The 26264-nt window shown below is 34.2% G+C and overlaps 1 protein-coding gene across 1 annotated transcript in view; it reads right to left on the bottom strand.

The window, feature by feature from the left end:
- LOC128994547 (GTP-binding protein Di-Ras2) overlaps window positions 1-14650 on the bottom strand; it is a 31620-nt gene extending 16970 nt beyond the window's left edge. Inside the window, exon 1 of the mRNA XM_054419170.1 lies at window positions 14550-14650. The gene's annotated coding sequence lies outside the window, so the exon portion shown is untranslated. The remainder of the gene's footprint in view (window positions 1-14549) is intronic.
- Between the last annotated feature and the right edge of the window lie 11614 nt (window positions 14651-26264).

Here is a 26264-nt window from a genome sequence, read left to right as displayed (position 1 = left end):
TGTAGAACATTATCTCATCATTCGTCAACTTTCATCAACAGCGACAGCTAAGCGAGTATGTCTGCTTTTCTATCAAAAACGGCGAACAGAAATCATTAGATTTCTTATTGACTACGTCACGTCCATAACACAACTAACGAAATGCCATCACAATGCTAATGCTTCACATGACGCCCGTTACTGGTAAATGTATGCACAGCTATTATAAACCCCTGGTCTTCCGTGGAAGGTTTGTACATAGAGCTTATTACTGCTTGTAGGTTTGACAAGTTGTCTTGTTATGACTTTCACCACCCGAATGTCATATAATATTCAAATTATCTAGTTATACCATCACAGGGAGACGCTAAATATTGTCTTGATATTTTCAACGTAGTTATACAATTACCGAACTATACCCCGTTCACAAAATTTAGGCGGTTTGAGGGAAAGCGATTCCATCCCTCCACTTCGCCATAACTTTGAAACAACAACTAACAGCAGATCAGCACTGTATTCATAAAATCCAATGTATGTATGTATGTTTGTTTGTTTGTCCTTTATGGACTCCGAAACCGCTGGACAGATTGTAATGAAACTTTCAGGCATTATTAAGCATTATTCAAGGATGGTTTGTGTGAGGTTTGGTGCAGATCCGTCAAAAAGGCTCCGCCCCAGTGGCTCTGGAGTTTCCAATGTTTACCTTATGAGTACTCATATTTAAATGGAATTAAAAAATCTTAACAGCTGGTTCAACTAAACAATTTGATTATGTGTTGTTAAATATCATTAAAAAGTTAATAGGTTTAGGCCTACTAGTACAGGCGCTAGGTGCAGTTGAGTATGCATGAAAAGAGTCAGAGATTTTGACTTTTGATTTTGGTAATGGGGACATAGGTGAGTGTTATAACCCATGTCGTCGCCTCCAGGGAGTTGACAACTTAGTGGTGGGGGCGCAAAATTGCGAAAAACGTTAATCGGTAAACCGCTTTAACTCCCTTGTTATTGAACGTAAGTAATAGATTCATTTAGTAATAGAGGCCTAGGTGAGTGTAAAAAGAGCTGCTAGGGAGTTGAAATTCGGTCTTGCCCAAACGCTTCTTGGTCTTGGGCCCAAACCCCCAAGGAAAATATTTAAAAATTACATTTTCACATTTTAACCCCCCCCCCCCAAATCTAGAAATTTCCCCTCTATCTTATTCTTATGGGGAATAGCATTGAAAGTAGTCGACTTCGTGTGCTCATCTGAACCGTTTTGAAACGTGCTAGAGACTTGAAGTTTTGTAATATTGTCGTATCGGATCTTACATTAACGGTGAAATTTGCAAAAGTCCCATTTTCAAATTCTAACCCCCTCAAAAATCCAAAATGGCTGACACATAAAAACGAATAAAACACGTTTTTAATGGTTAGCTCTAAAACGGTAAGAGCTATAAAAGATTTGGAAGAATTTTAATTATCAGGAACTAAATTTTCTACAAAACATTTTCAAGCGTTTTTCAAAAATCGCACTCCTTCACCTTAAAAAAACGCCCTACTTTCAAAATTTGATAAATTTCTTTCAAATTTATTATGATTTTCGCTATTTTTTCGACCTGAGTTTTTCTTTTGCAAATATTATTAATTCTTTATATCTAACTTAGTTTACTTTAAATTCTACTCATTACATGTTTTTTCGTAACCTTACTTCTTCGACTCCAAAACTTTGGTTTAATGCCAAAATTGTAAAGTTTTTTTTACACTTTTACGAGCCCCATGCTATTCTTATGGAGAAAAACTATGAAATTTAAAGACTTTGGTATGCTCATCTGATTCTTTTAGAAACGTGCTAGAGACTTTAAATTTGATAGTATTGTAGAATGGGATCCTAAAGTAACGGTGAAATTCCCATAAGTCCCATTTTAAAATGTTAACCCGACCAAAAATCCAAAATGGTGGACATCTAAAAACGAAAAAACACGTTTTTTAAAAACGGCTATAACTCAAAAAGGGTAAGAGTTAGAAAAGATTTGTAAGAAAGAACATGATCAGGAATTAAATTTTCCACAAAACCCTGCTAGAAGTTTTCCGAAAATCACAACCCTTCACCCCCAAAAATTGACATAGGCCTACTTTCAAAAATTGGTAAATTTTGTTCAATTTTTTAATGGGTTTCGCTACTTTTCCAAACTATTTAATTTCATTTTTTTAATTATTGCTTTGTACTCTCCTTAGATTACTTTAAATTCCAATCACTACATATTTTTTCGTAGCTCCTTCGCCCCTAAAATGCAAATTTGATGTACAAATTTGAAAGATTCTAACACTGTTACGAGGCTATAACAGTTTCCCATGTTATTGTTATGGGGAATAAGCTTGAAAGTGACATACTTCAGTGTTAGTTTCTTAACTATTTCGAAACGTGATGGAGACTTAAAACTTTAACCCCTGGAGGCTACGACATGGGTCTTTACCCTAGGCCCCTATTACTAAAATCAGATGTCAATTTAAATTAATCTTTTACTTACCTTCAATAACAAGGGAGTTAAAGCGGTTTGCCGATTAACGTTTTTCGCAATAATTTTGCGCACCCACCCCTAAGTTGTCGACCACCCCTGGAGGCGACGACATGGGTTTTTACACTTACCTAGGCCCCTATTACTAAAATCAAAAGTCAATTTAAATGAGTCTTTTACTTACGTTCAATAACAAGGGAGTTAAAAGTGGTTTTCTGATTAACGTTTTTCGCAACTTTGCGCCCCCATCCCTATGTTGTCGACCACCCCTGGAGGCGACGACATGGGTTTTTACACTTACCTAGGTCCCCATTACCAAAATCAAAAGTCAAAATCTCTGACTCTTTTCATGCATACTCAACTGCACCTAGCACCTCGCCTATACCAACAGGGTGCAGCACTATTTTTTTTAATTTATGACAACTAATCTGCAATCGAGAGGTGAGTGAGTGTAGCGAACGAATTTCAACTTGAAGGCGAGCTAGCGTAGCGAACGAGCTAACCTGAAGGCAAGTGAGCGCAGCGAACGAGCTCCATTCTAAAGGTGAGTGAGCGTAGCGAACGAACTTCAACCAGGACGTGATTGAGCCATGCGAACGAGCTCATCTTGGAAATGAACGAGCATTAACATAAAACCACATTAGGACAGGACGACGTCTGTCGGGCCAGCTAGTATGAATATACAACACAGACAAATGTGAAAATCTATCACTCAAGCACTTATCTTGGTGAACTACACTAATAGCAATAAACGTACAAACCTAAGTGTGACTGTTGGGTTGGACAGTTATACAACTTTATGGATCATCAATTCACGTGCGTCACAGTAACTCGCGTTCAAACAAAGCCGAAAATATATCACGAATGGGAAACAATGACATCAATTTAACCTCAGCCAACCATCACGGCTTTGGGCGGGTATAATCCCACAGGTTTAAATGTCAGCTTAACGTATATGGAGATAGAATTCTGTTTTAAACGAATGTATAGGTAGCAAGAACCATGGAGGAGTTTGTATCTGTTCAACGATTAGACTTAATCTGAAAATTATCCTGTGTTCCAACAATAAAATGTGTTATTAAGGAATTCTGTATGAGATAGCATTGCAGTTTACCGGGAGCCACAGATATGTAGGATGTAATTGATTTGATTTAACAAGTTTTCATATGAAAAAATCTCGTTTACATTAGTGGGCCTCCTCCGTTCCGTTTGGTTTCAATAGCAATTAACATAGATTTAAGGTAACACAGTACTCAAATATAAAATTTTTTTAAAGTTTATTTTTATTATTTATTTTTGTAGAACACACTTTTCTGAACACGTACATACCAAATATTATGGAAGAAAAAATTATTTTAAGCTATACAGCGACTTTACTTTAGCATGCCCAAGGGTCCTACTACTACCCGTGACAGGGGGGTACTTTTGTCGTTTTCCGAAAGTCAAATGGTTTTTAGTCAGGTACACTTTTCTTCCTCAATTATAATCCAATTTCAATAAAATTGGCGTGTGTGTTCCTCATATGATAAGGAACAATAATACGAATCAGTTTCCATGACAACCAAAAACCTTTGAAATAAAAAAATATTTTATGTTAAAAAATTACAAAATATTTTATACAATTTTTAAAATCATACTAACAATTTAATTTTGCTCAAAAACTTGTTTTGCTTCATATTATTGTTGGTAATAATGTATTTATTTATTTATATTTATATTTATATTTATTATATTTATTTTTCTCTGCCTTGCATGGCTTGCAGCATGTGGTTTTCATTTTATTTGTATTTTTAGTTGCATGCATTGCTTTGCATGTTTTTGAGATCCTGTTGTTGAGATGTGTTTTTTTTCAGCTTTTAATTTAATTTTGTCAGTCAAGAATGCTAGAAGAAGCTTGGCATGCTATTTATTATTTATTGTATTGTTGACGTAGCCTATTGTCCTGTATATGAACTGAATGGCCAAATAAATCATTTGAATCATTTGAATTTATTAAACTTAGTACAAAAATTTCAAGTTGATAGGTTAATATTTGTAAAAGTTATGTGTACCTAAAAACTGTCATTTTAACATGGGCGGGATAGGGACTATTGTGTCACCTTAATTAATTGAATAAATAAATTAATAACTAAATCGATTGCGAGGAACCAGTTATTTATAACCCAGTTTATGCTTATTTAAAATAAACTTACTTATTTAGTGCCTTGTCTATACCATAATGGTATGTGCTAATAATGCAAAACATACTAAAACGCCAAAATGTAAGGTAAACATAATAAAAGAAACGAAATTAGTATATTTCGTATATAGGGCTGAAAATGAGGTTTTGGAAAACCATTTCGGTCCGTGTTACGAACGCTATTTTCACCACACTATACCCTATTACCATGATTCACCAAAATAATAATTCACACTAATAGTCTACACAACTACAACTTTAAAGGTAAGTGAAATATTTGGAGGAATCAGCAAAAATAACAACAAATAGTTTTCTAGGAAGCGGTGACAATAAAACAAGTCTATTTGCAATTCATACTCTGCTTGTTTATGCATTAATGTTTTAAGTAAATAAGCAAACTGCTGGTATTCGGCCCTAGAGATGTAAAAACCAGTTCGGTCCCCAATTGACGGTGGCAGCTGGCATGGACAGCAATACGTCGCTTTCGGCCTCCAATAAACGTTTGTAAAACGGCTAAAACATCGGTAAAAAATATGGTTTTTATCAGATTCCAACAAAACAGCTGTTTTACGTTAATACATATGTGTCGTGAGGCTAATTTAGTTCTTCTCATCTCTAGGGTGAAAAATTAAAATTTAATTTGATTTCCTTAAGTGAACTTAAGGGACGATAAAGCATAAAAAAATTAACATCACTCCTATTAACTCTATCGTTAACGATCGCTTAATTAACGACGATAAACTGTTTTCGTGTCGAAAAGAGTCATTTTCGGTCGTATAGTGACGAAATATTCCGTTTGTCACGTCAGTAAATAAAAGTCATTGCTTTTGAACTAAATAGGGAAATTGCAAAATTATAGAGGGACGACTTACATATCCTAATATTGACAAATGCTCCAGTTATAAAATCATTGAAAATAGTATTACAATTTTCGAAATCGAATCTTTACGTGCAAAGAGATAAGTCAATCAGCCGGAACGGGGAAAACGCAATCAGGCAACTGTTGCAGTTGAATTCAGATTACTTAGTCTTGCAATAATTGTAACCAATTGAAAATCTCGACACCCCCAATTATTTATTATGATAAAAAATAAAAATATTATGATAATGATGGTTGATCTAAATGAGAAGATTAAAAACAAATTATGAGATCAACACCATTTTGCATCAAGTTCCACCCGACATGAAACATCACTACAGTCTTACAAAATTAACTTTGTAGTTTGTACTATACTCTTCGAGAGGTCACGTGATGTATGTAGTGAAGGGGGGCGGGCAAGGGGGGTGGAAGGGGCAAAGCTTCATAAGTGATTCACCACGAGTGCCGGATACATGTCTGTATCAGACAATCTCTGTTTATAAGGCAATCAGGATTTTAGGATCAACTGTGCAATCGGCGATCTATATTCGAAGTTGGAACATTGTCTTTCGTAACCTCATCTATGTGTTATTGTATGGCTTTTCTTGGAGGGCTGTTACGAATGTTGAGATAATTTTCCTCACGTGAAAAACATATTTATTTTTATGTTTTGTTTATTCATTTCAGGAGCATTTTTAACGGGTTTTGTAATGGAAGGGCCCAAACTCTGGCCCTGTTACTACAATTTTCCACCATTTTTTAGATAACATGTTTAATTAGCCCAATGACAAGTGGTATCTGGATACAGTGAAGATTTCGCCTGGAATCAAGCCAGCGACCTTCCTTCCTTCCTTTCTTGTAAAGGAGTTATAATGAAAACGTATTGTTTGAATGGTGGAGATTTTACTTTGTTTATTTACATGCTTCAATGCTGTGTTTAACCATTTACATTGAACAAGTTGACATGTACTTTAAATTTTACTATACTCCGTTCACCTGACATCCGTGGCACCTGACGGATTAGGACACCCCATGGAAACCCTTGGGGCCTCCTAATCCCTCAGGTGCCACGGCTGTTTGAACGGAGTATAGATATGAGCATAGATAAAACATAATTGGTTAGTGGTTAGTCTATGAAATCAGCTTCTAGGCACCTGATCGTGGGACCATCACATTGCTCTGGGGTAGCCAAGTGGTTATAGTGCTCGCATTCTGGCTTGAAGGTCACTAGTACGATTCCAAGCGATTCTGTTTTTGGACCCAGATTACATCTATCATTGGGGTATCATTTAATGATTATTTCTAACTACAGGGCTATGTAATAGGAACGTAAAACTAGGGATTGTCTGTTACCGTACGAAATAAAACTTAAAAATTCCAATAGCGTTATTAAACTCAAATAATATTAGTTGAAAACAAAATAGCTTGAACCCACTTTTGGTTAGTGGGATTAGAACCAGGCGCTCTAATCTCTAGCCTAGCATCGCCGATTCCATCTTTGAAAACCAGGCTATAATATTTTATGACAATAGTCTCCCAAGTTGTTATGTCAATAGTGTCCAAGTATTTTTCTTTGGCTTAAAAATGCATCTATATAATTAATACGCTACATGAAACTTTGTCGGTTGAACTCCTCCGCCATTTCTTAACCGATTTTATCCATTGACGTCTCATTGGAAAGAGCGTGCCGCGTAAATTTGCAAACTGGCCTTACATTTTTGAAAAAGCCCCTTGGGCTCTGCCCCAGTGGCTTTGAAAGTTCCCATGTTATCCTTATGGAGAACATAATTGTTTACATTTTGATCAGCTGTATAATTTAATTTCTGTTATTTATTTTTCAATTCAACGAAACGCATTGAGTAAATTTACTGATTTTGTTTGAATTAAATATTTACTACAGTACTTTAATTTACATTCGTACATATTACAGTGTAAAAAATCAAGAGAGCCTAGGCAATTTGATATATTTTACCAAAAAAGAAAAATAAATTGAAAGGGTGGACTTAACTTTATGATGATTGGCAAAGGAAAACACTCTAAGGCTGAATTAATCTGTACGGCAAGGACATTAAATATATGTTTTCATAAAAGCCATGTGATTTTAAAGTAATGTGACTACATCCAAGAAACCGTAATAAAACTTTCACTGAAGGATTTGCTTTATTCACATTTAAGGGAAACAAAAAAAACCATTTGAACAACATTAGGCCATTCAATTCTGCATTTTTTTCAGGTAAATATAATTTACGTTATAACAGTAACTAGCCAAATAAATGCCAATTGAAGCAAATAAAACTGTGACAGAGAGGTTATGCAGAAAATCAAGCAGTTCTTAAGTAATGTAAACAAAATGTTATCACTATAAAAAATGACTGAAATTTGTAAACGTACTGGCGACAATGGGTAGTACCATGCAGACTACATTATCATTGACGAAGATCAACATGGACAACCTAATGCGGCTATAAGTTGGAAAGATTTGTAGAATACGCTAAAAAAACAGATCAGCTTTTTAAAAATAATAAAATATTTACAAAAACATTTTGATTATATGATACTGTTAGGTACGTAATCTATGAGTTGAGTCTCTTAAACTCATCGGAAATTATGACTTTTTAATTTTTTAATAAGTTGTTGGTTTTTAAATACTGTAACTACTTTCTTTACTTATTTGCAATTGCTCGATTTCGAGCAACATGTACACTAGTAACATATTAAACACCTTTAACGAAGAATTAGTTTTTATGTGGATGAATATAAAATTCTGTAAATCGTTTGCAGCAAATTTGCTCTTCAAGCAAATGTCCAGTTTCATTATTTAGTTCTTTATTCAAACAGATTAATAACAGAAAATTATTTTGACCAGGCCCTCAAAACTCATCCTCAATGACGACGGCGCGGCGTGCGCGTTGGATTTAGTTAGTTAGTTTGCTTGTATCAACATTCTAATAAGTTTGTGAAAAATATGAAGAGAATATTGTTATATAATCTCAACTGATTAGGTTTATCACAAACCTCTAACTCCCCCAACTCATTAGAATGATATAAGAGTTGTCAGAATCTTGGCTAGAGAAGGGTTGTGTCGTATTCTTGGGCAAATGTCCAACATCCTGACCTCAGCCTCAGTAACATCGCAGCCAACATCCCTACATCTAATGACCTTGACCTTTAAATATACCATTTATTAAAAATTAATACGCATATAAAAATATTTATATGAAAAACACGATTCTCACAGTGGTTTCTGTATTTTAAGTAATTATTCCACGATATTTAACTACGGATGTCGTTTTCATTTTTAAATCAAATGCATAATCAAGTTTAGTTGTTGAGTTTTAAACATCAAAACCTTCGATTTTATTTTATTATGTACTCTCAAGATAAGTCTTAAATGTTGATTATCTAGTCTATTGGAGAAAGTCACAAGATCGCGTAAATTTAGCATCTTTTACTGACGTCACGATAAAATCTGGAAATTGAAGCTTTGTGATATCCCATTACTCTGACAATAGTATTGATTTTTTTTTTTATTAGTTGGTGCAGTCCACTTTTGGTATTTTAGCGAATTTCCCATAGAGGCAATAAGCTATTACCGTAGGTCTCATGGTAAGACCTGGACTAGGGACCGATTTACTTTTTCGGTTTGAGGTCCACAGAGGCCAAAAACGACCTCCTTTCAAATTCGTATATATAATGTGTCTGTTATCACGATAACTCGAGCAAAGATGATCCGATTTTGATTTTTGGTGGTTTAAAACTGGACCCAGCATTTCCTGATCATTGGGCTTTAAATAAATGATCCTGGTTAATGAAACCGCTGATCTTAGTCAGTAAGAAAGCTACACAGGTCATCCTTCCACACACCGTCCACTCTACACTCATCCTTCACTCATATTTGGGTTAAAATAAGCACCTAGGTGGCGTCCCCATCTCAATGATTGATAATTGATAATTAAACTTTGTAGAAACGTGTAAGCCTACGTTTAGTTAAACGAGTTAGCTAACCAGCAGTATCGGACTATGGGAACAGGAGTTTATGTTTGGTTTTATAGGGTAAAAATGGGGTTTTCCATGGTTCACTCTAAAAAGATAAAATTTCACAAATTTTTCCAAACCATTTTGTAATTGAATTCGTTGATGTATGCCTAACGGTTACGGGTATAATAAAAAAATGCATATTTAAAATTCCCATGTTATTTTAATGAAGAATAAATCAACTGTTGTAGTTTGCTTGTAAAAACACACCTCAATACCTTTCCTGTAGCAGCAAACCTAAGTAGGTAAGCAAGTATGTTTTATCTATGGTACTAGCGTCACAAAACGTAAAAATATAAATTGAGTGTTTGAATTTGAAGTTGTACTAGTATAAGTACTAGCATTGGTCATCTATGCATTATTTTGTTGTAAGAAAACACAGATAGAAGACATTATCAGCTGGAGAGCTGCAGTTTATCGATAGTAATTTTCAATGAAAAGTATTAAGGTATTGAATTAGCGTAACATTAGTAGTTAACGCTCAAAATAAATAAAAAATACCCATTTCCAAATGAGCAATAAAAATTTAATAAAAATCTAGGTCTATAGTAATTTTTGTAGATTTTTATATAAGTTAATACTTGGTTTTAATTAACATACTAAAACCACGGAATAAACTCGAGTCTAACTTATTCTTAAACACAACAAAAATTTCTCACTTATAAACTAATGGTGCTTTTGATTTAAAATACACAACACTTGTATTAGGTATTTTTACTTATTATGCTGAACTCGTTTGCAGACTTGAGTCAGGCGCAGCAATGCAAAACGGGTACTGAATTATTATTGCATACCCTAGTTTGAAGGAGTTCAAATGGATCGGGCGATACAAAATAAAAATTCCGTTTTGACTACATAGTCAATTATATACATAAAAACTTAGATTGTACTTTAGTTATAGTTTATCAGAATCTTATGTAATTCATTTTTAATGATTCATTGACACCTGTAAGTACGCCAGAATTGATATAAATGGCATTGCTTTTCATTGAGCATCGTTGTATCGCTGTATTTTCAAAAATAATTGAAAAAGCCACTTTGTCACGTCCCCTTGGTTTGTTTGATACACTATTTTTAGTTTATATTTATGCTATTATTATATAATTTAATAAATTGCTTAATATACATCAGGATTTAATGTACAGTATTTTACAAACTTCAAATTTGGTTGTGTCATGAGCTGTTTTGTTCGCCAAACAAGTTTAGTTGTAGTTTCGAATTGTTCATAGTTGTATATTTTGTTGTTTCGCCCAAATTTTATTTTTGTACATTTCGTCAACATTATTTTGTAGGATCAAAATGTATGTACATCATATAGTTTTCCCTGATTCTTGTAATAGGTTAAATTAGTTTATGTTATTCGCTAACATTGTTTAGTATCTGACATAGTCAATTGTTTTGGAAGTTTTCTATTGTTGTAAAATAAGCTGTTTTGTTAGTCATTCAAGTAATCATAGTTACAGATTGTCATACTCTTGTATTTTCTTGTTACATCTAATTTTTCTTACATTTCTTTATTATTTGGCACGTAGTATTTTGGTGTATTTTTCTGCTTCTTATAAAATTTGTGTTTCTTTGAAATAAATTGTTCAAACTATCCAATATTGAGCACAAATTACACATACTGCGGTACAAAAACAAACGGGTTATACAAACCTTGTTTACAAATAAATTCTCAACTGTTGTGCTAGTACATGCTACATTTTTAAATCTAAATATAAAATCCAAACACGAAACTGTTCCTTAATACTAAATATGAATTCCTTGCAAAATTGTAATAACGAAACGAAGCGGAAAAACGATTAGGTCAAAATAGCTATGAATATCTTCATTTTTATTTATCCTTGTCACCCTGCCTTCGGATCTTATATGAAACCTCGGGGATTAAGAGAAAACGTGGAATCGCAACTGCAATATCACAGGGCTCCAATCTGCATTAGCTACGACTTGCACATCTAGGCCACTCCGACCCTGAGCTAGCAATGCTGTCTCAAATAGCACAGTAACCAGTGGCACTCATATTACTACAATAATGCTATTTCGATACCATTAGAATTGTTAAATAAAATTGCTAGTAATCGTTTTGAAAATTATTTTATTTTCATTCTTAGACTGGAAAAGCATTATTTTGTTATTACGAAAAGAAATTTACTTGATCTTTTCGGTGATGGATGATTGTAATTTAGGCCTGACTGTCAATGGAAAATCAAAGCACAATGCAACGGTAAAATCTGTCGTAAATGTCTATACAATAGTTTTATAAAATCATCTATATATTAAAAATATTGGGGTTTCTTTTCCGAGTCGGTTTGGCTATCTACCCGAACGATTTTCATAATTGTGGTCTTAAATTAAAGGTATGGATTTGCCATCAAGCATCATCATTCATAATGTATTACTCGAGAAAAAAAAGAAAGAAAACAAACATGTTTTTGTTCGAATTCTTACTTTAATTAAAGATATATTTCACCAGTTTTAATTACATTATCCAATATGTTTTGGTATAAGAACCTTCAGTGAAATACCAGCTTTCATTTGAGCCATTATTATTAAGATCGGACGTACCTGAAGCACACTGCTGAATCATGTATCAACAATAATTATATTTAGTTTAGGTCTTATCTGCAATCAACGATACGTAACTAGATTTTTGTTCGAGTTATTTTACATGTCTTTGTCCTAAAATACTCCTAGATAAAAAGGCTTTAATTTGAAATATCGACAGTTTTAATCAGTTAGGTTCAAAATACCTACTATATTACTCAAATAAAAATTATGTTTCAACCCTGCGGAGCAGCACAGGGTCGTCTTCTAGTTGAGATATGAATTTGTAGTGTTCGGAAACAAACTTTAAACACACGATTGTATGTTGTATTTTTTCTATTCCCTTGTTTCACTCATTGGCAAACTCGCAAATGTGAAAAATCTCATATTATGTAAAATTGTAGTTGTTCAAAATATATTGACCACGATTATTTACTGTTATCACGCCAGGCTAGTTAATGTGACTACTTCTTACAAGGCCTCCCACGAAAAAGATAAGGACGGGTTGGGAATTAAGAAGTATTGAAGTTCTGTTGTTCATAGCTCAAGGTGTGGGTGAATGGGTTGGTAATATGAGGTGATATGAGAACTTTATATTTTTTGATGAAATTTATTTTAGATTCGGGGTATGTTGAATGTCGGGGTTTTCACGCTGGGGCTTTCGTTGGTGTTTGAAGAGGGGGAATATAACAAAAAACATATAGAGATGGATTTTTGTACACATAATGCCATGTCACAGATTAGTATTACTGATTTTTTCTTCCAACACAAAAATTATAGGTAACGAAAGCAGCTTACTTTGTCAGGAGTGGCATAACTCATACTTTATACTTTACTTTATACTTTCTTATGAAATGGCGACCATACTTTGTAGGTAGGATGAGTGGCGCGATCTTGTAGTCTTGTTAGTGACTAAGGCCGACATTCCTTAGACACAGCTGTTAATTAATAGCCCAAACAGCTAATGGCAACTAAGGGACCTACAGTTTATAGTGGAATCCGAACCACATTTTTTCCTTGGTATATACGAATTGGTCTAATTATCAGGATAGTACTGCGGATAGTCGTAGTACTCACTAGTGCGGACGTTAATCCACACCAGGGAGTATCCCATCCACAGTGCATGCCTATAAATATCCACAATCCGTGACCTCCAAGTAGCTGGATTACAGGACGACGCCACCCGTCCCAGTCATAATAATTATTGATACTTCATTTCATGCGTCTGAAGTTAAAAAAATGTTACAATTATAAATTTTAACTATTTTCTTTCTATCATATTTTATTTCAAATTAGTCTGCTTTATGGAAATGCTTGTTTGACAGAAGTCAGTGTCATGAACAGTTTAATGAGCTCACAACTCGCAAGCTTAACCTGTTCGCTAGAGTGTTTATATTGTCATTGTACGAGTAGCCCCATAAGTAAAGCAGTTAAGTAAGTTTAGATGTCATAGCCCTACAAATACAAAGAGGATTATATTGGCAACGCAAGGAGGTTGGTAAGAAACGCTGTATTGTAACCAAGAATAAGTTAAAGCTGCCACACAGGCCTTCTAAGTTTTAAAACTGAGGCTTTCTAATAATATCTCGGGAAACCTAATAATATGATGATAATTAAAAGTTTACCCAATAGAGGGTTTAGTTAAACAATACTAGAAATCTATGAAATCTAGTATTGTCAATTATTGACTAGATTTCATCGAGTTCTGTAAATTTCATTTTTAAACTAACTTTGATATATTTAAGTATTTTATAATAAGTACCAAGAGCTCAGTTGATAAAGGGTTATGTTAAATTAACTTACGAAGATATCTTATTTGTTTACTTAGAGCAAATATTAATTTAAAACAGGTTATCCACTAATATTTTGAAGAAATTTTGTATACATTTTCTCCAGTTTCGTCAAAATCCTCTGAAACTGGTTTTGTCCACCTTTAAAAAATGAAGCAAAAATTTAAAAATAGTGGGTAGATCACAGAATGAAATCAACGCCTCGTAGCACGGCTTGGATCAATGAATTACTGTATAATCTACAAGAACCTTATTGTGAAATCAATACTCATCTACTAAACATTCCGTGTACACTAAACAGTTATTTAATATTTCAAAATTTATTTTATGTAGTTCCAGTAAACCGACCAATTAACTTAATGACTTGACCTTTTGTTATCCTTACGGGGATAAACAATATGGCCAAAGTGGTGAGGGAAATTTCGCTTGGAGCGCATTTTTATCGATGAATTCTTTAACGTAAAAATATTAACATTGGTTGTATTAAAAGTAACAACATCGAAGAATGTTTTCGTCAAATCACACGGTTGCCAAATGAAGTCCCAACACAATAGACGTCCTAGACACATGTCGGGGAAACGTTACGATACCCGTGTCAGTATCTGTAGTTAATGAATGGTGAGGGAGTCTTTTATTTTTAGCAAATAGTAACAATGATAATTAAATACCTCGTTCAGGGGTTATCCAAGATGTAAGGCAACGCAGAGCACAGGACCGCCATGACGGTGACGTTACTATACTGTGGGGCTGCGGGGCGGACTGGCGCACTGGTAGTCAGGGTTACCACCCTAGCGACGTCACAGACCCAGGGGTGCCGCCGTGACGTCACCACCACGCACCGTGGGCAGGACATCCCACGTACACAGAGATGCGAATGTTAGCTTTGCTTCGGGTCGGGTCAACGTGGCTTATTTAGCCCTAGATCGGGTCCATTTATAAATGCATTATGTTGAGAATTTTCACAAAGTGTAGCTGCAACAGTGGTAGATTTTATAATTATTATTGCACGGTTCTATTTAGCCATCAGAGCCGTCACATGAATAGTTCCAGTTTCGTTTTAACCAGTTTGAATTTTGAATCAGGCATTTTTGGATTAATTATAAAAGAAAACTGTGTTTAAACTCCAACTCAACAATTAAAACATGCTAAAAAAAGGACTCATACATGTTTAGCCAAAAAATATAAAATTTATTTATGAACATTTCTAGAAAATATTTGCATTATATTAATTTACTCGAAGGAAAATTTTGCGAAATCAAGATAAAAATCAAAGTTTAAGAAGATTCATGGGGGGGGGGATTTCAAAAACCTTAATTTAATTTACGTATATTATGTTCAAATATTCAATTATTGTAAATCGTGAATAATGAATTTAAAAATTCAATATTTAATAGAATTTACATAAATTCAAAGAGATGATTTTTCGTTTGCACACATAGCATTACTCATTCGAATTACATAACAACACGTTATGTGATGTTTTTGTGTTTCAGCTACTGTTTGTGTATCTATAAAAACAAACGTGGGGCGCATGCAATAGATAATAATAATTCAATAGGTTAAGATAATCGTAAATTAGCTATTACAAGCGCCCCACTTTTTTCGTTTTAAATCTTACAAGTATTCTCTCCACATGTTCATAAATTTTTTCTACTTTTTAATGCGTTTAAAAGCGTGGTATTTAAAAAAGTTTATTTATAAATTATTTATAATATTAGTAAGATTTACTACATAAAGTACTTCTTGTCCTATACATATTACGCTAAAATAGTAAAGTAATAATGGCTCCAATGGGTGGCTCCAACTCTCTAGTTGGGAAAACGAAAATAAATAAATACATTTTATAACAAAATCACACCAACACTCCCAATTTTAGTAATTGTAAAGCGAAGAATTCGTTTTAGCAAAGATTTAAAGAGTGTTATAGATCATACTCTGCTCTATTTAAGAAAGTAATCTTACGCTGCTCTACTCCACAGATTAAAGAGAGTAGGTCTACACTCTAATCTGTGGTCTATCCCAGAGGTTTTATCCGTGGTTTTAGGCAAACAAATATAATTTATTTACTGTTGAATAAATTTGTCCCCGAGCTGTTTTTTTTTAGGCCTATTGTTATATACAAGAATCAATAAAAAACCTAACTACAGTACATGCATGTAAACAAATAACATCAAAACGCGCTTATGTAACACACAAGCCCCGTTTTATCTCAACAGTTTAGAATTATCATACATTTTGGAGACGAACAAGACAGCTATTTATTTTTACGGTATTCCAAAAAGAATAAATAGGAGAAACATGTTAACATGAGTTACGCCCATAAAAAGAAGTGAGTCTCTTTGTTTAAGGATCACTCGGAAGTAAATCAAGACAAGGGACGTGTGAATATTCGATCAAATACAATACTTGTAAAAATTTGAACCACGTGGACAATTGTTGAGACATCTAATCTACGAGAAACAGATTGACTTCGGATACTGCAAGTAGAGCCTAGACATCCAATTTAAACAGATGTAGCATTGACTTTGGAAAAGTATTGGATTTATATTGTTGCTCGACCCAATATTGCAGGCATATTAACAACTGCACTATAAACATAGTTGATTTTTGACTTTTGTGTTTGCTTTTTTATTTGACTGCTCTTTACAATTTGTATTTGTATGTATCTAGTTGGTTGTGTTCCCAGCACTGCCCGGTTTCTATTTTTCTATTTTTACATTCAAGATCGATGATTCCTCTGAGGACCACCAGGTTCCAGAACCCAAAACGTTGTGGACCTTGTGTTTTACCATAGAGAAACGGAATCTATCTGCATGTGTTGAAGTCCCCCCCATCGCATAATGGTGATTCAGTGATATTGTTGTTGATTATTTATACTACAGCTCGGATAATTTTCTCCTCTGAAACAGTGAAATACACATACAGTGCGTTCTCTAATTCACAAAGCCTACTGCCACAAAGGCTCATTCAGTCCATGTGTACGCGTATAAATAGCCTGTCAGTGCAGCAGAGGCGTATGAGGCATGAATGGACGGGATGAATGGACATACCTGCTAAGATGCTCGCGCAGTTGCTCACTATTGCCAACTTTCCGCCGCTTATTTCCCCCACGGTGATATTGTTTTCACATTTATTGATCTCTGAAGTGACGCAGGCGTTTCGGCGCGGCTCCACAACCCATCATATCTGACCTTGCGTTTCCAGCTTGTTTATAATAGTCGCGGCAGCCGTCACTACCCACCCAGCGGTGGGCGGTGCTGATATAATACTTTGACAGCTATCTGGTTTTTCAATTAAAAGTTAAACCGTTGATGTTACTTCAGATTTGCTTGATCTCTTTGGTTTTAAATTAAACCCAGGAGGATATTGCTTATGCCTACAATTTTTACTTTATGCTGAATGGCTATGACAGCTAAAGGAAATCTTGTTTTCCGATATCGGTCTTAAATGTTTAAGATTCATTTAATAGGTACTATTTTCCTAGAGAATGTCAGATAATGTCATATTTTATAAATACACAGACAATGTGCGGTTCATTTTCTGAATATTCGAATCTTATTGACCATACAGTACTAGCAGGATAATGTGAGTAATTAATGCAAACGCTTGAACTGTAGCTTGTATGGTCAAAGTAGGCTGTCTGGTCTTCGAGGGATGCTGGTTGTTGATGATTGTATTGTTGCTTGGAAGGTTGGTCTATACTGTTACTCATCCAAAACTTTGGCCAATATTTTGATCAGTTCAGCAATGAGGTAGAGATCAAGATACAAATATCATCACTATCCTCCGACCTATTGCAGTTTCTAACTTGAAACTCCACAGTAGCAACAAACACCCATGTGAACAAATACTCTCGACTCTCACTTGATTCTGACCAATCCAAACAAATTAAATGCGGAAAATCTAAATAATGATGCGTTTTTCAAAGTCATTTCATTTGCTAAACCATTTCAAATTATCTATCAAATTTTAACATCGTTAATTTTTCGACAAAGTCAAAATAAATAAATAAAGAAGTAGGATGGTGGTAAATCGTAAATTAAATTAAATAATTTAGTAACCCTTCATTCAAATTGATGTCCATGATAGGACACTACTTCTCAACTACTCTATCAAACTTTATTTGCTAATTCTGTGTGCATTTTGTTCTGCTAATTTAAATGAGACTCGGGGCATTTTTCACGTATTTATTGATGACTGTAAAGTTTCAAGTTTGTACCATGTTCGAAACGTCTGGTATATAAATTTTAAAATGTCCTCTTTGTGGGACACCCTGTCTTGTAAAATACTTAAGTGTAAATAACCTCACCACAACAAACTTATGTACTGAGTGAATTTCTAATAATTTCCTACTTGGAGTTTCTACAAAAATTTAATGTTTCATTCAATTAAAATCTTTTAAAAGTTGGTTGAATACCACAAAATAAATAGTTAACAACAAATCACTATCTACCGTCAGAAACGTATAACTTGAAATTACCTCTATCTATTAAAATAAACGAAATCATCTATTTCTTGCAGTGTATTAAAGAACATAATTATTCTCTTCTGAGTCCTCTCCCCGTTGGGAATCACGGGTGTATCAGCTAGGTATTAATAATTAAAGCATTATTTTGGTATTTTTTCAAGACTTGGGATATGTTAACCCTTACACAAATTTATTTATCAATACCCATGAATTTTTGAAACCTAAAAAATACCTGTTTTGTACCCTTTTAGCTATGTCCAACTGATTTGTTTTTTGCTCATATGTGATGTGTACGTGTGTGAGTGTGTGTGTGTAGATCGGCGAGTTTGTGTGTGTCTTCACTAATGGCAGAACCTAGTCGTAGCTTAAGAGGTAGTCGGATTTGTGCCTTAGCTCCTCTTTGCAAATCGATTGACTGATTTTACTTGACATAATGTCATTAGTAAACAAGCAAGAAGCTTTTACTATAAGATGATTTGAAAATTAATTATTTTTTTATTTAAGACTGGATTTGAATTGAAGACAACATTTGGAAAACACCTTTGTAGTCATTGAGACAGTTTATTAATCACTAGATTTCAGCATTTCCTCAACAACTCTGAGTACAGAAGCACATTTCACTATTAGTCCCGCATTTGCGGGAAAGATAGGGGGTTATGAGTGAGAAGCTGAGCACAAAACACAACTATTAATGGAACTATGACGATGAGTATACTGAATAATACTTTTCAAAGAATTTGCAATGACAATGCAAATAATCACACTATGCTTATTGGTTTCAAATAATAAAATGTTTGTTCCATAGTTCAGAAAATCTCTTGGTTGTCATATCATAGGCTAAGACTTTACTTGAAAGTTAGCTGTGTGAACAGTACTTCTCATAATTAAATAATTATAAATCAAATACTTTTTAAAAATGCCTTGTTTTTAAACGCACTAAAGAGTAATAAATAATTTATAAATATGTGGAGAGAATAAATACTTGTAAGATTTAAAACAAAAAACGGGGGGCGTAGCTAATTTACAATTATCTTCACCTATCGAACTATTATTATCCATTGCATGCACCCCACGTTCAATATAATATTCTATATTGTTCTATATTATTCTATATTAAATATATTATATTATTCATATATTATTCAATGTGTTCAGAATATCAATTTCAAAGGAAAATTATTTGCTATCAATTTTCGTCTATTTTTTTAAGAGAGATCAAAAGTTTTTGATAAGTACAATGCCGCCCATCCCTAAATATAGGATAATGACAATGCCACAATCATGCAATTGCAGAATGATGAGTATGTAGTAAAATAAAAGTTCATATATATTTAACGGATTAAGTAAAGTATTAGCAATTGAAGTAAATTAGATAGGTTTTTTATGTATTTTTTTTTAGAAATGTATTTATGAAAGCAAGTTTTAATAATGTCTTTTACTGTAGATTTGAGTAAAGCTAATTTTAAGAGTGTACATTAACCCTGGTAAAAACATTGTAGGCTAGACACAGTACACCTACAACTATTTAGGGCCTTTGAGGGTCGTGAGAACCACAATGAAAGACAAGAAGGTTTTTTATATTACTTAGTTTTACTTTAAGATACGTATGTAATACAATTCAATAAAGCTATGGGAGAAATGACAGTACTAGTGAAAAATTAGGTTAGCATGTATAGGCTGTTATAGTATACAGGCTGTTAAGAAGTACAGCAGGTATAGTATTCTGGACAAAAACATTGGTTAGGTAGGTGGTTTCAGAGTGAGTTGAGGAGTCTGAAGCTCTTGGTGGAAAGGAAGTTCTCCCTTGGTTTTAACTTAACTTTTAAGATTAGTTTAACCTAATTATTTTGTTGGTGTATTAAATAAAACATTTAACATTTTAATTAATGTTTTTGAGAGCGAAGCCACGACGGGTTACGTTAGTTACCGTATTTAAAAAAGGCAATTTGAAAGGTATAAACCTTTTCCACTTGACTAAACTTAGGTTTAATTTGATCAAAGACAAAATAGTACCTTCTTGTTTGACTGTAGTATTTCTTGTCTGTATTTTGTTTTATAGAGGATACACATTGTCACATTGACTTTTTAAATTAGTCGGGAGCTGTTAGGTTGCAGTTTAAACTGTGAAATTTATTCTATAAAATAAAACAACTGATTTTTACCTTACACTAGTTAACCCATTGGGGAAGGAATTAATCCGCTACCTGCAGCACCCTCTGGCGGCAATTAATTTTACCGAATTTGTAGACTTTTACTCTAACTGCTATAGAAAGAAAACCTTAGATAATAAATTAATAATTCTTCCACCATTTTGTTCACAGTAAAATTGTCTACAGAAAAGTGTTAATTGGATAGTCAAAGTTCTAAACTAAAAAAAAAAATGTAACGAGTTATTTTCCCTAGGGGGGTATATTTTTGCTATTTGGCCGCGCACCGATTGTTGAGGTGAGCGAGCGGCGGCAGCGAGGCTAGCGAGCGCCCTTTGACCCGGCTTATCAGTGCCGATAAGCCTGGGATATCCTAGATCTTCAGGACAGTATAGGACATTCGAGTGGTGGATCCCGTGCAGTGAAGAGGGTTCGTGTCTTGTGAGACGTCGGTGGTGTACGTAGAGAGGAGTGTACGTGACAGTGGTGTCGGAGCACGTTGGTGGTGTGATCGCGCCGAGTATTGGTGTAAGTTGGGTATAGACCCACTATTGGTGAGTGGACGACGTTCCTTACATTTTGGTTTAAGAGTTGATAATATTAATATCTGATTTGATTGCGAGAGTTAGAGTTGTAACCGTGCTGGTCAAAGCCTGACGGTAGTTAGGATTTATATTAGTCAGGAATAATAATAAAGTGTATTCCTGACGGTTCTGGGCAGGTGCTAGAGCGCAAATAATATAATTTAATTGGCTGTAGTAGATATTATTTTGCGTTGTACCTAGAGTTAGTTATATTACTAATAACTCTGAGGCCCGACAAACCTAGGCTGCACGATTTAGCGTGCGTAGTTGGAAGCACGAGGCCAGTAGGCTAGTAGCTAGTTTTATTAGCCTATTAACAGAAGCCCGGCTAAGCAATATAACGTTGATATAGTAGCAGTAGTGGTAGTAGCAGTAGGGTTGGTATTGATTATTCATTTAATTATTTTAATTTAACCTGAACAGCTTGCTTAGTAATCCAACACGTTATCTTGGTAGCTTGGATAGCGGAGTACCGGCTATCAGATAATATATTTATCTAGTGTTTGGAACGTATTTAATATTTATTCATCTGCTACTAAGTTGCTCAATAATATTTTAATAGCGCAATTGCCATTTAGTCTTGCTTGTTTGGCTTGGTATTTATTGAGACCAGCTACTAGTGGTGTAGTCACTCTACCTATAGTGTACTTGTATATTATTATGTGGTACGATTATTGAGTGAACTGTTTGATTCTTAGCTTGGGCATTAGAGTTGTGTATTGGATTATAGTGGCCTAGTAGACCCCGCCTGGTGATAACACGCGTTGTGGTTTTTATTGGCAAGTCGTCGTGTAACTCACCGTGTTTTAGGCACTCTGGGCTTAACTATTGGATAGTTAGGACGAAGCCCGAGTTGCGTAGTCAGCAACGACCCCCTAGGAGTGTGGAGAATCGGCGTAGGCCTGGTAGTGATTATTGCACGTTTGTTTTGGTGACTTGTTTTTGACTTGTTCACAGTGCCCGTGTATGAGCCAGTCCTATACCGGTTAGACCCGGCTTTTGGCCTAGTGGTTTCCCTGACCTTATCGCAGACCCTGGAACTTTACCCAGCCATCGTAGGCTGAGCTATCCCGGCAAACGGTTGCGACTGCACTTTTAATATTATTTTTCCCAGTGCAGAAAACACGCGTCGCAAAAATATACCGGGTATATAAAGATTATAAAAATAAAAATTTTCAGAACAATATTTTGAAAGTAAACTTGATATACAAATTCCAAGATTAATCCAGACACCAAATAACACAACTATTATAAAGGTCGATCGATTCCCTACGTAGAAAAATCTAAAGTTGTGTACTTTTATAAGTAATAAAATTTTTAAAAAATTGTTTGTTTACCTTACCGCAGCTGATTTTTGGTGATATGTGGTTTCCATGGCAACACAAAATTGTTTGTATTCGCTAAAATAAATGAGTAAATACGCAAATCAAGAAGCAAGATATTTATAAACATTATAATACAGTAGAACCTCTTTAATCCGAACCCCTGTAATCCGAACGCCTCATTGCTGAACTCTATACACAGTACAGTAGTTCTTTATTGTATACTGTATTTATTGATATACGCACCGTAATTATTTCAATTGTAATGTACAGTACTGTTTTTTTCCTTTGTTTACTACTGTATTAAATAAACACTGTATTTGACTTTATAAAGCATTTTTAACTTTTCCCTAGCTATTGTTATGTAAAAACAACAATATGTTCTGTAATCTGAACTATTCAATAGTCCGAACTACCCCCGGTCCCAATTAGTTCGGATTAAAGAGGTTCTACTGTAGTAAGAAGAAACAAAAAGGGCAAAAAATAATAATAACTAAATAAAAATAGCGCTGCCTAGCGGTGACACGAGCGGCTCTCGTAAGTCGGCCTCCGGGCCTGCAGCGGCCGTACGAGTAACGCTCGTAAGTCGGCGCCAATGGGTTAATCACACATTCTGGTCCAAGTCAGATTAAAAGGGGTCAAATCACTCAACCAACAAATAAATGATAATTCTGTATTCAACAAAAATTAACATTTGTTACAACTTTACGTCTCATAATATAGCCGCATTATACATTTGTCACACAACTATAAAACAAAATATTTTATCTCAGAATATGAGTAACGACACAATGCGTCGCTACGACATACTTCGTCACCATGTCTCTTATAGTTAATTGCTAGTTATCACCAAATTTGGATACATGTTTTGTTTTTAATATTAAGTACAGTAATAATTTAAATCATCTACGAAATGGTAACTATCAAAAAATCTCATTAGCAATAGATCGTTCCGGTATACACAAGCTAAAGTTTTTTTGCTAACTTAAGTAGATTTTACTGGGGATGATTTTGTAATCTTAATAGAAAATGAGTTAGTTGAACGGGACCTGTCATTAACTATTATTTAATTTCCTTTACCCAGACAAACCCCAAAAAATTAAAACAGCTTTTTTTCAATTGATAGGTTGGTAGTTGTTATAACCACAATCTCACACATGTTGCATAAATTAACCAAAAAACTAAAAATATACAATAATACAATAATGGATAAATTTAAAATTCATATTGTAGCTGTGATTATTAAATGGGATTTATAACGTTAGGTTTTAACCATTGTCCTTCCACATGACTCAGCTAAAGCCTCTTTTTTATGAGCCAGGATTCTCAACATAGCTAGTCTTAACCACAACAAGAGTGTGGGACTGTAGAATTTTATTACTTTATTATTCTGATACATCTTGTCTCAGTGAGAAGTGTTTGACAATTAATCGCCATTTATCAGAGAATATTTTAAAAATTATGAAATTAAGAGAAAAAAGTAGTTGCTATCATCCCTCTTTAATTTGATTGGATTTTACAAGTAAACGTTCTTTTAAATCTGGCTCACAAAAATTAAATAAGACCTTCATAATAATAAGAGGATGTGTTAATATAATCATAGATAAAATAATTGTCAATTTTCAAAATCACACAAAGTAGAGATTATTGTGAGCAACACGCAGATAAGCAATCATCTTGCTTTGAATAACAAATATAAAAATACAATAATGATCAATTGACGAACACCCAAAGCTTAAAACTGTAACTGTATAACATAAGATATTAAGGTACCGTAAAACACTTAAATATTTACAAAATCATGTTTACTTTCAGCCAAATGCAGTGGTTAAAAGCTGAAAATATCTAAATTGGCCAAAACAAGATCAAAACAAATGCAAAACAGCTTACTACAATATTGATATAAAGATTGGCTAGAAAATGTGATAATCAGTAATTTGAACAAGTTTCTTACCCACATAAGCTGTAACCCGATACACATAAGCAATTGCTGTAAAAGTAAGTAATTTGCTAATGCTGTTGATCTTACGAGCATTCATGATTGAAATTTAATATTAATTTACACTCATTTTTGGTATTATTTAAAATACAATAACCTAAAGTATTAAGTAGCAAAAAATAAACCAATGCAACTCTTTTACGAATAAATTTAAATAAAAAACTTAAATTGAAATATAATAAATAGGTTACATACCTTATAAATCCGACAAACAGCTCATTTTAATTGAAGGTCGTTTACATGTTTCGGCTTGTATCGGCCATTGTCAAAACGTTGCAGTTGGATGGTGAAATCCTTGTCATTGTTTTCTACTAAAAGTACATACACAAACACATACACACGGACGGGACGAAAACATTACGAAAAACGAATAAAACTTTAAATAGGCCTATTAAATACACGGGCAGGACGCACGCACACCGTTGTCAAGATCAGGATGCAGACTGGACTAGTTGTGTCGGTGTTGTCTTATCAGCTGATGTGGACTGCTGACCAATGGGCGTCGAACTCTGCCTTTGTTTTAATATGCTATTGAAAATGTGATGGGATTTGAATTTAAGTTTTTCATTCAGAATTACGCTCTCAAAATTGTTGTTCTCATTAACCTGTGCCTTATAAATTTCGAATTCTTCGAGAGTGTTAAGTCTGCTTCCCTTTTGGCAAATATGTAGGATTTCAAGGCCTTTACTAATATCGTTCATATCATGGTTTTTATCGACCAAATGCTGAGCAAACGATGATTTTTGTTTTGTATTACGAGGATCTGGTCTATGCTCCTTGTATCTAGTATTGAAATCTCTACCTATATTTGCCAAAAGGGAAGCAGACTTAACACTCTCGAAGAATTCGAAATTTATAAGGCACAGGTTAATGAGAACAACAATTTTGAGAGCGTAATTCTGAATGAAAAACTTAAATTCAAATCCCATCACATTTTCAATAGCATATTAAAACAAAGGCAGAGTTCGACGCCCATTGGTCAGCAGTCCACATCAGCTGATAAGACAACACCGACACAACTAGTCCAGTCTGCATCCTGATCTTGACAACGGTGTGCGTGCGTCCTGCCCGTGTATTTAATAGGCCTATTTAAAGTTTTATTCGTTTTTCGTAATGTTTTCGTCCCGTCCGTGTGTATGTGTTTGTGTATGTACTTTTAGTAGAAAACAATGACAAGGATTTCACCATCCAACTGCAACGTTTTGACAATGGCCGATACAAGCCGAAACATGTAAACGACCTTCAATTAAAATGAGCTGTTTGTCGGATTTATAAGGTATGTAACCTATTTATTATATTGAATACAACAGCTCAGGAGCTAGAATGGAAATGAATTTTAATTAAATTGAAATCTGTGTTTCAATCTTAGGATACATAAATATACGCCTACTGCTGAATATTGTGATTTTCGTCCAATTTTAAATGCCTGAATAGATGTGAAGATATAAAATAGTAATTTTCTATTAAATTCCATATTGATGGCCCCTGGATTACTATAAATGACTAATAATGCTATGGTATAATTACCTCGTAAAGTAATCTAAATTTTGTTGATGTTAGGTTAAAACCTACATGTTTCACCATTATTACAGCATCGTAAGGGTATAAAAACATAAATGTCATTACTGTCACACACACACAATAAATACACATGAACGAACATTTAGTATGAACGAACATGGACGGTCCCGGCACAGGTAGTAGACAAATTTTGTTGATAATAGGTTAAAAACCTACATGTTACACCGTTAATACGGCATCGTTAGGGTAAAAAAAACATAAACGACATTGCTGTCACACGCACACAATACATACACATGAACGGACATTTAGTAAGAACGAACATGGACAGTCCCGGCACAG

Source organism: Macrosteles quadrilineatus, unplaced genomic scaffold, assembly GCF_028750875.1.
Source record: "Macrosteles quadrilineatus isolate MER2022 unplaced genomic scaffold, UCM_ALF_1.0 Scaffold_5__1_contigs__length_97177068, whole genome shotgun sequence".
Taxonomy (NCBI): domain Eukaryota; kingdom Metazoa; phylum Arthropoda; class Insecta; order Hemiptera; family Cicadellidae; genus Macrosteles; species Macrosteles quadrilineatus.
This window is presented reverse-complemented; position numbering and strand designations above follow the sequence as displayed.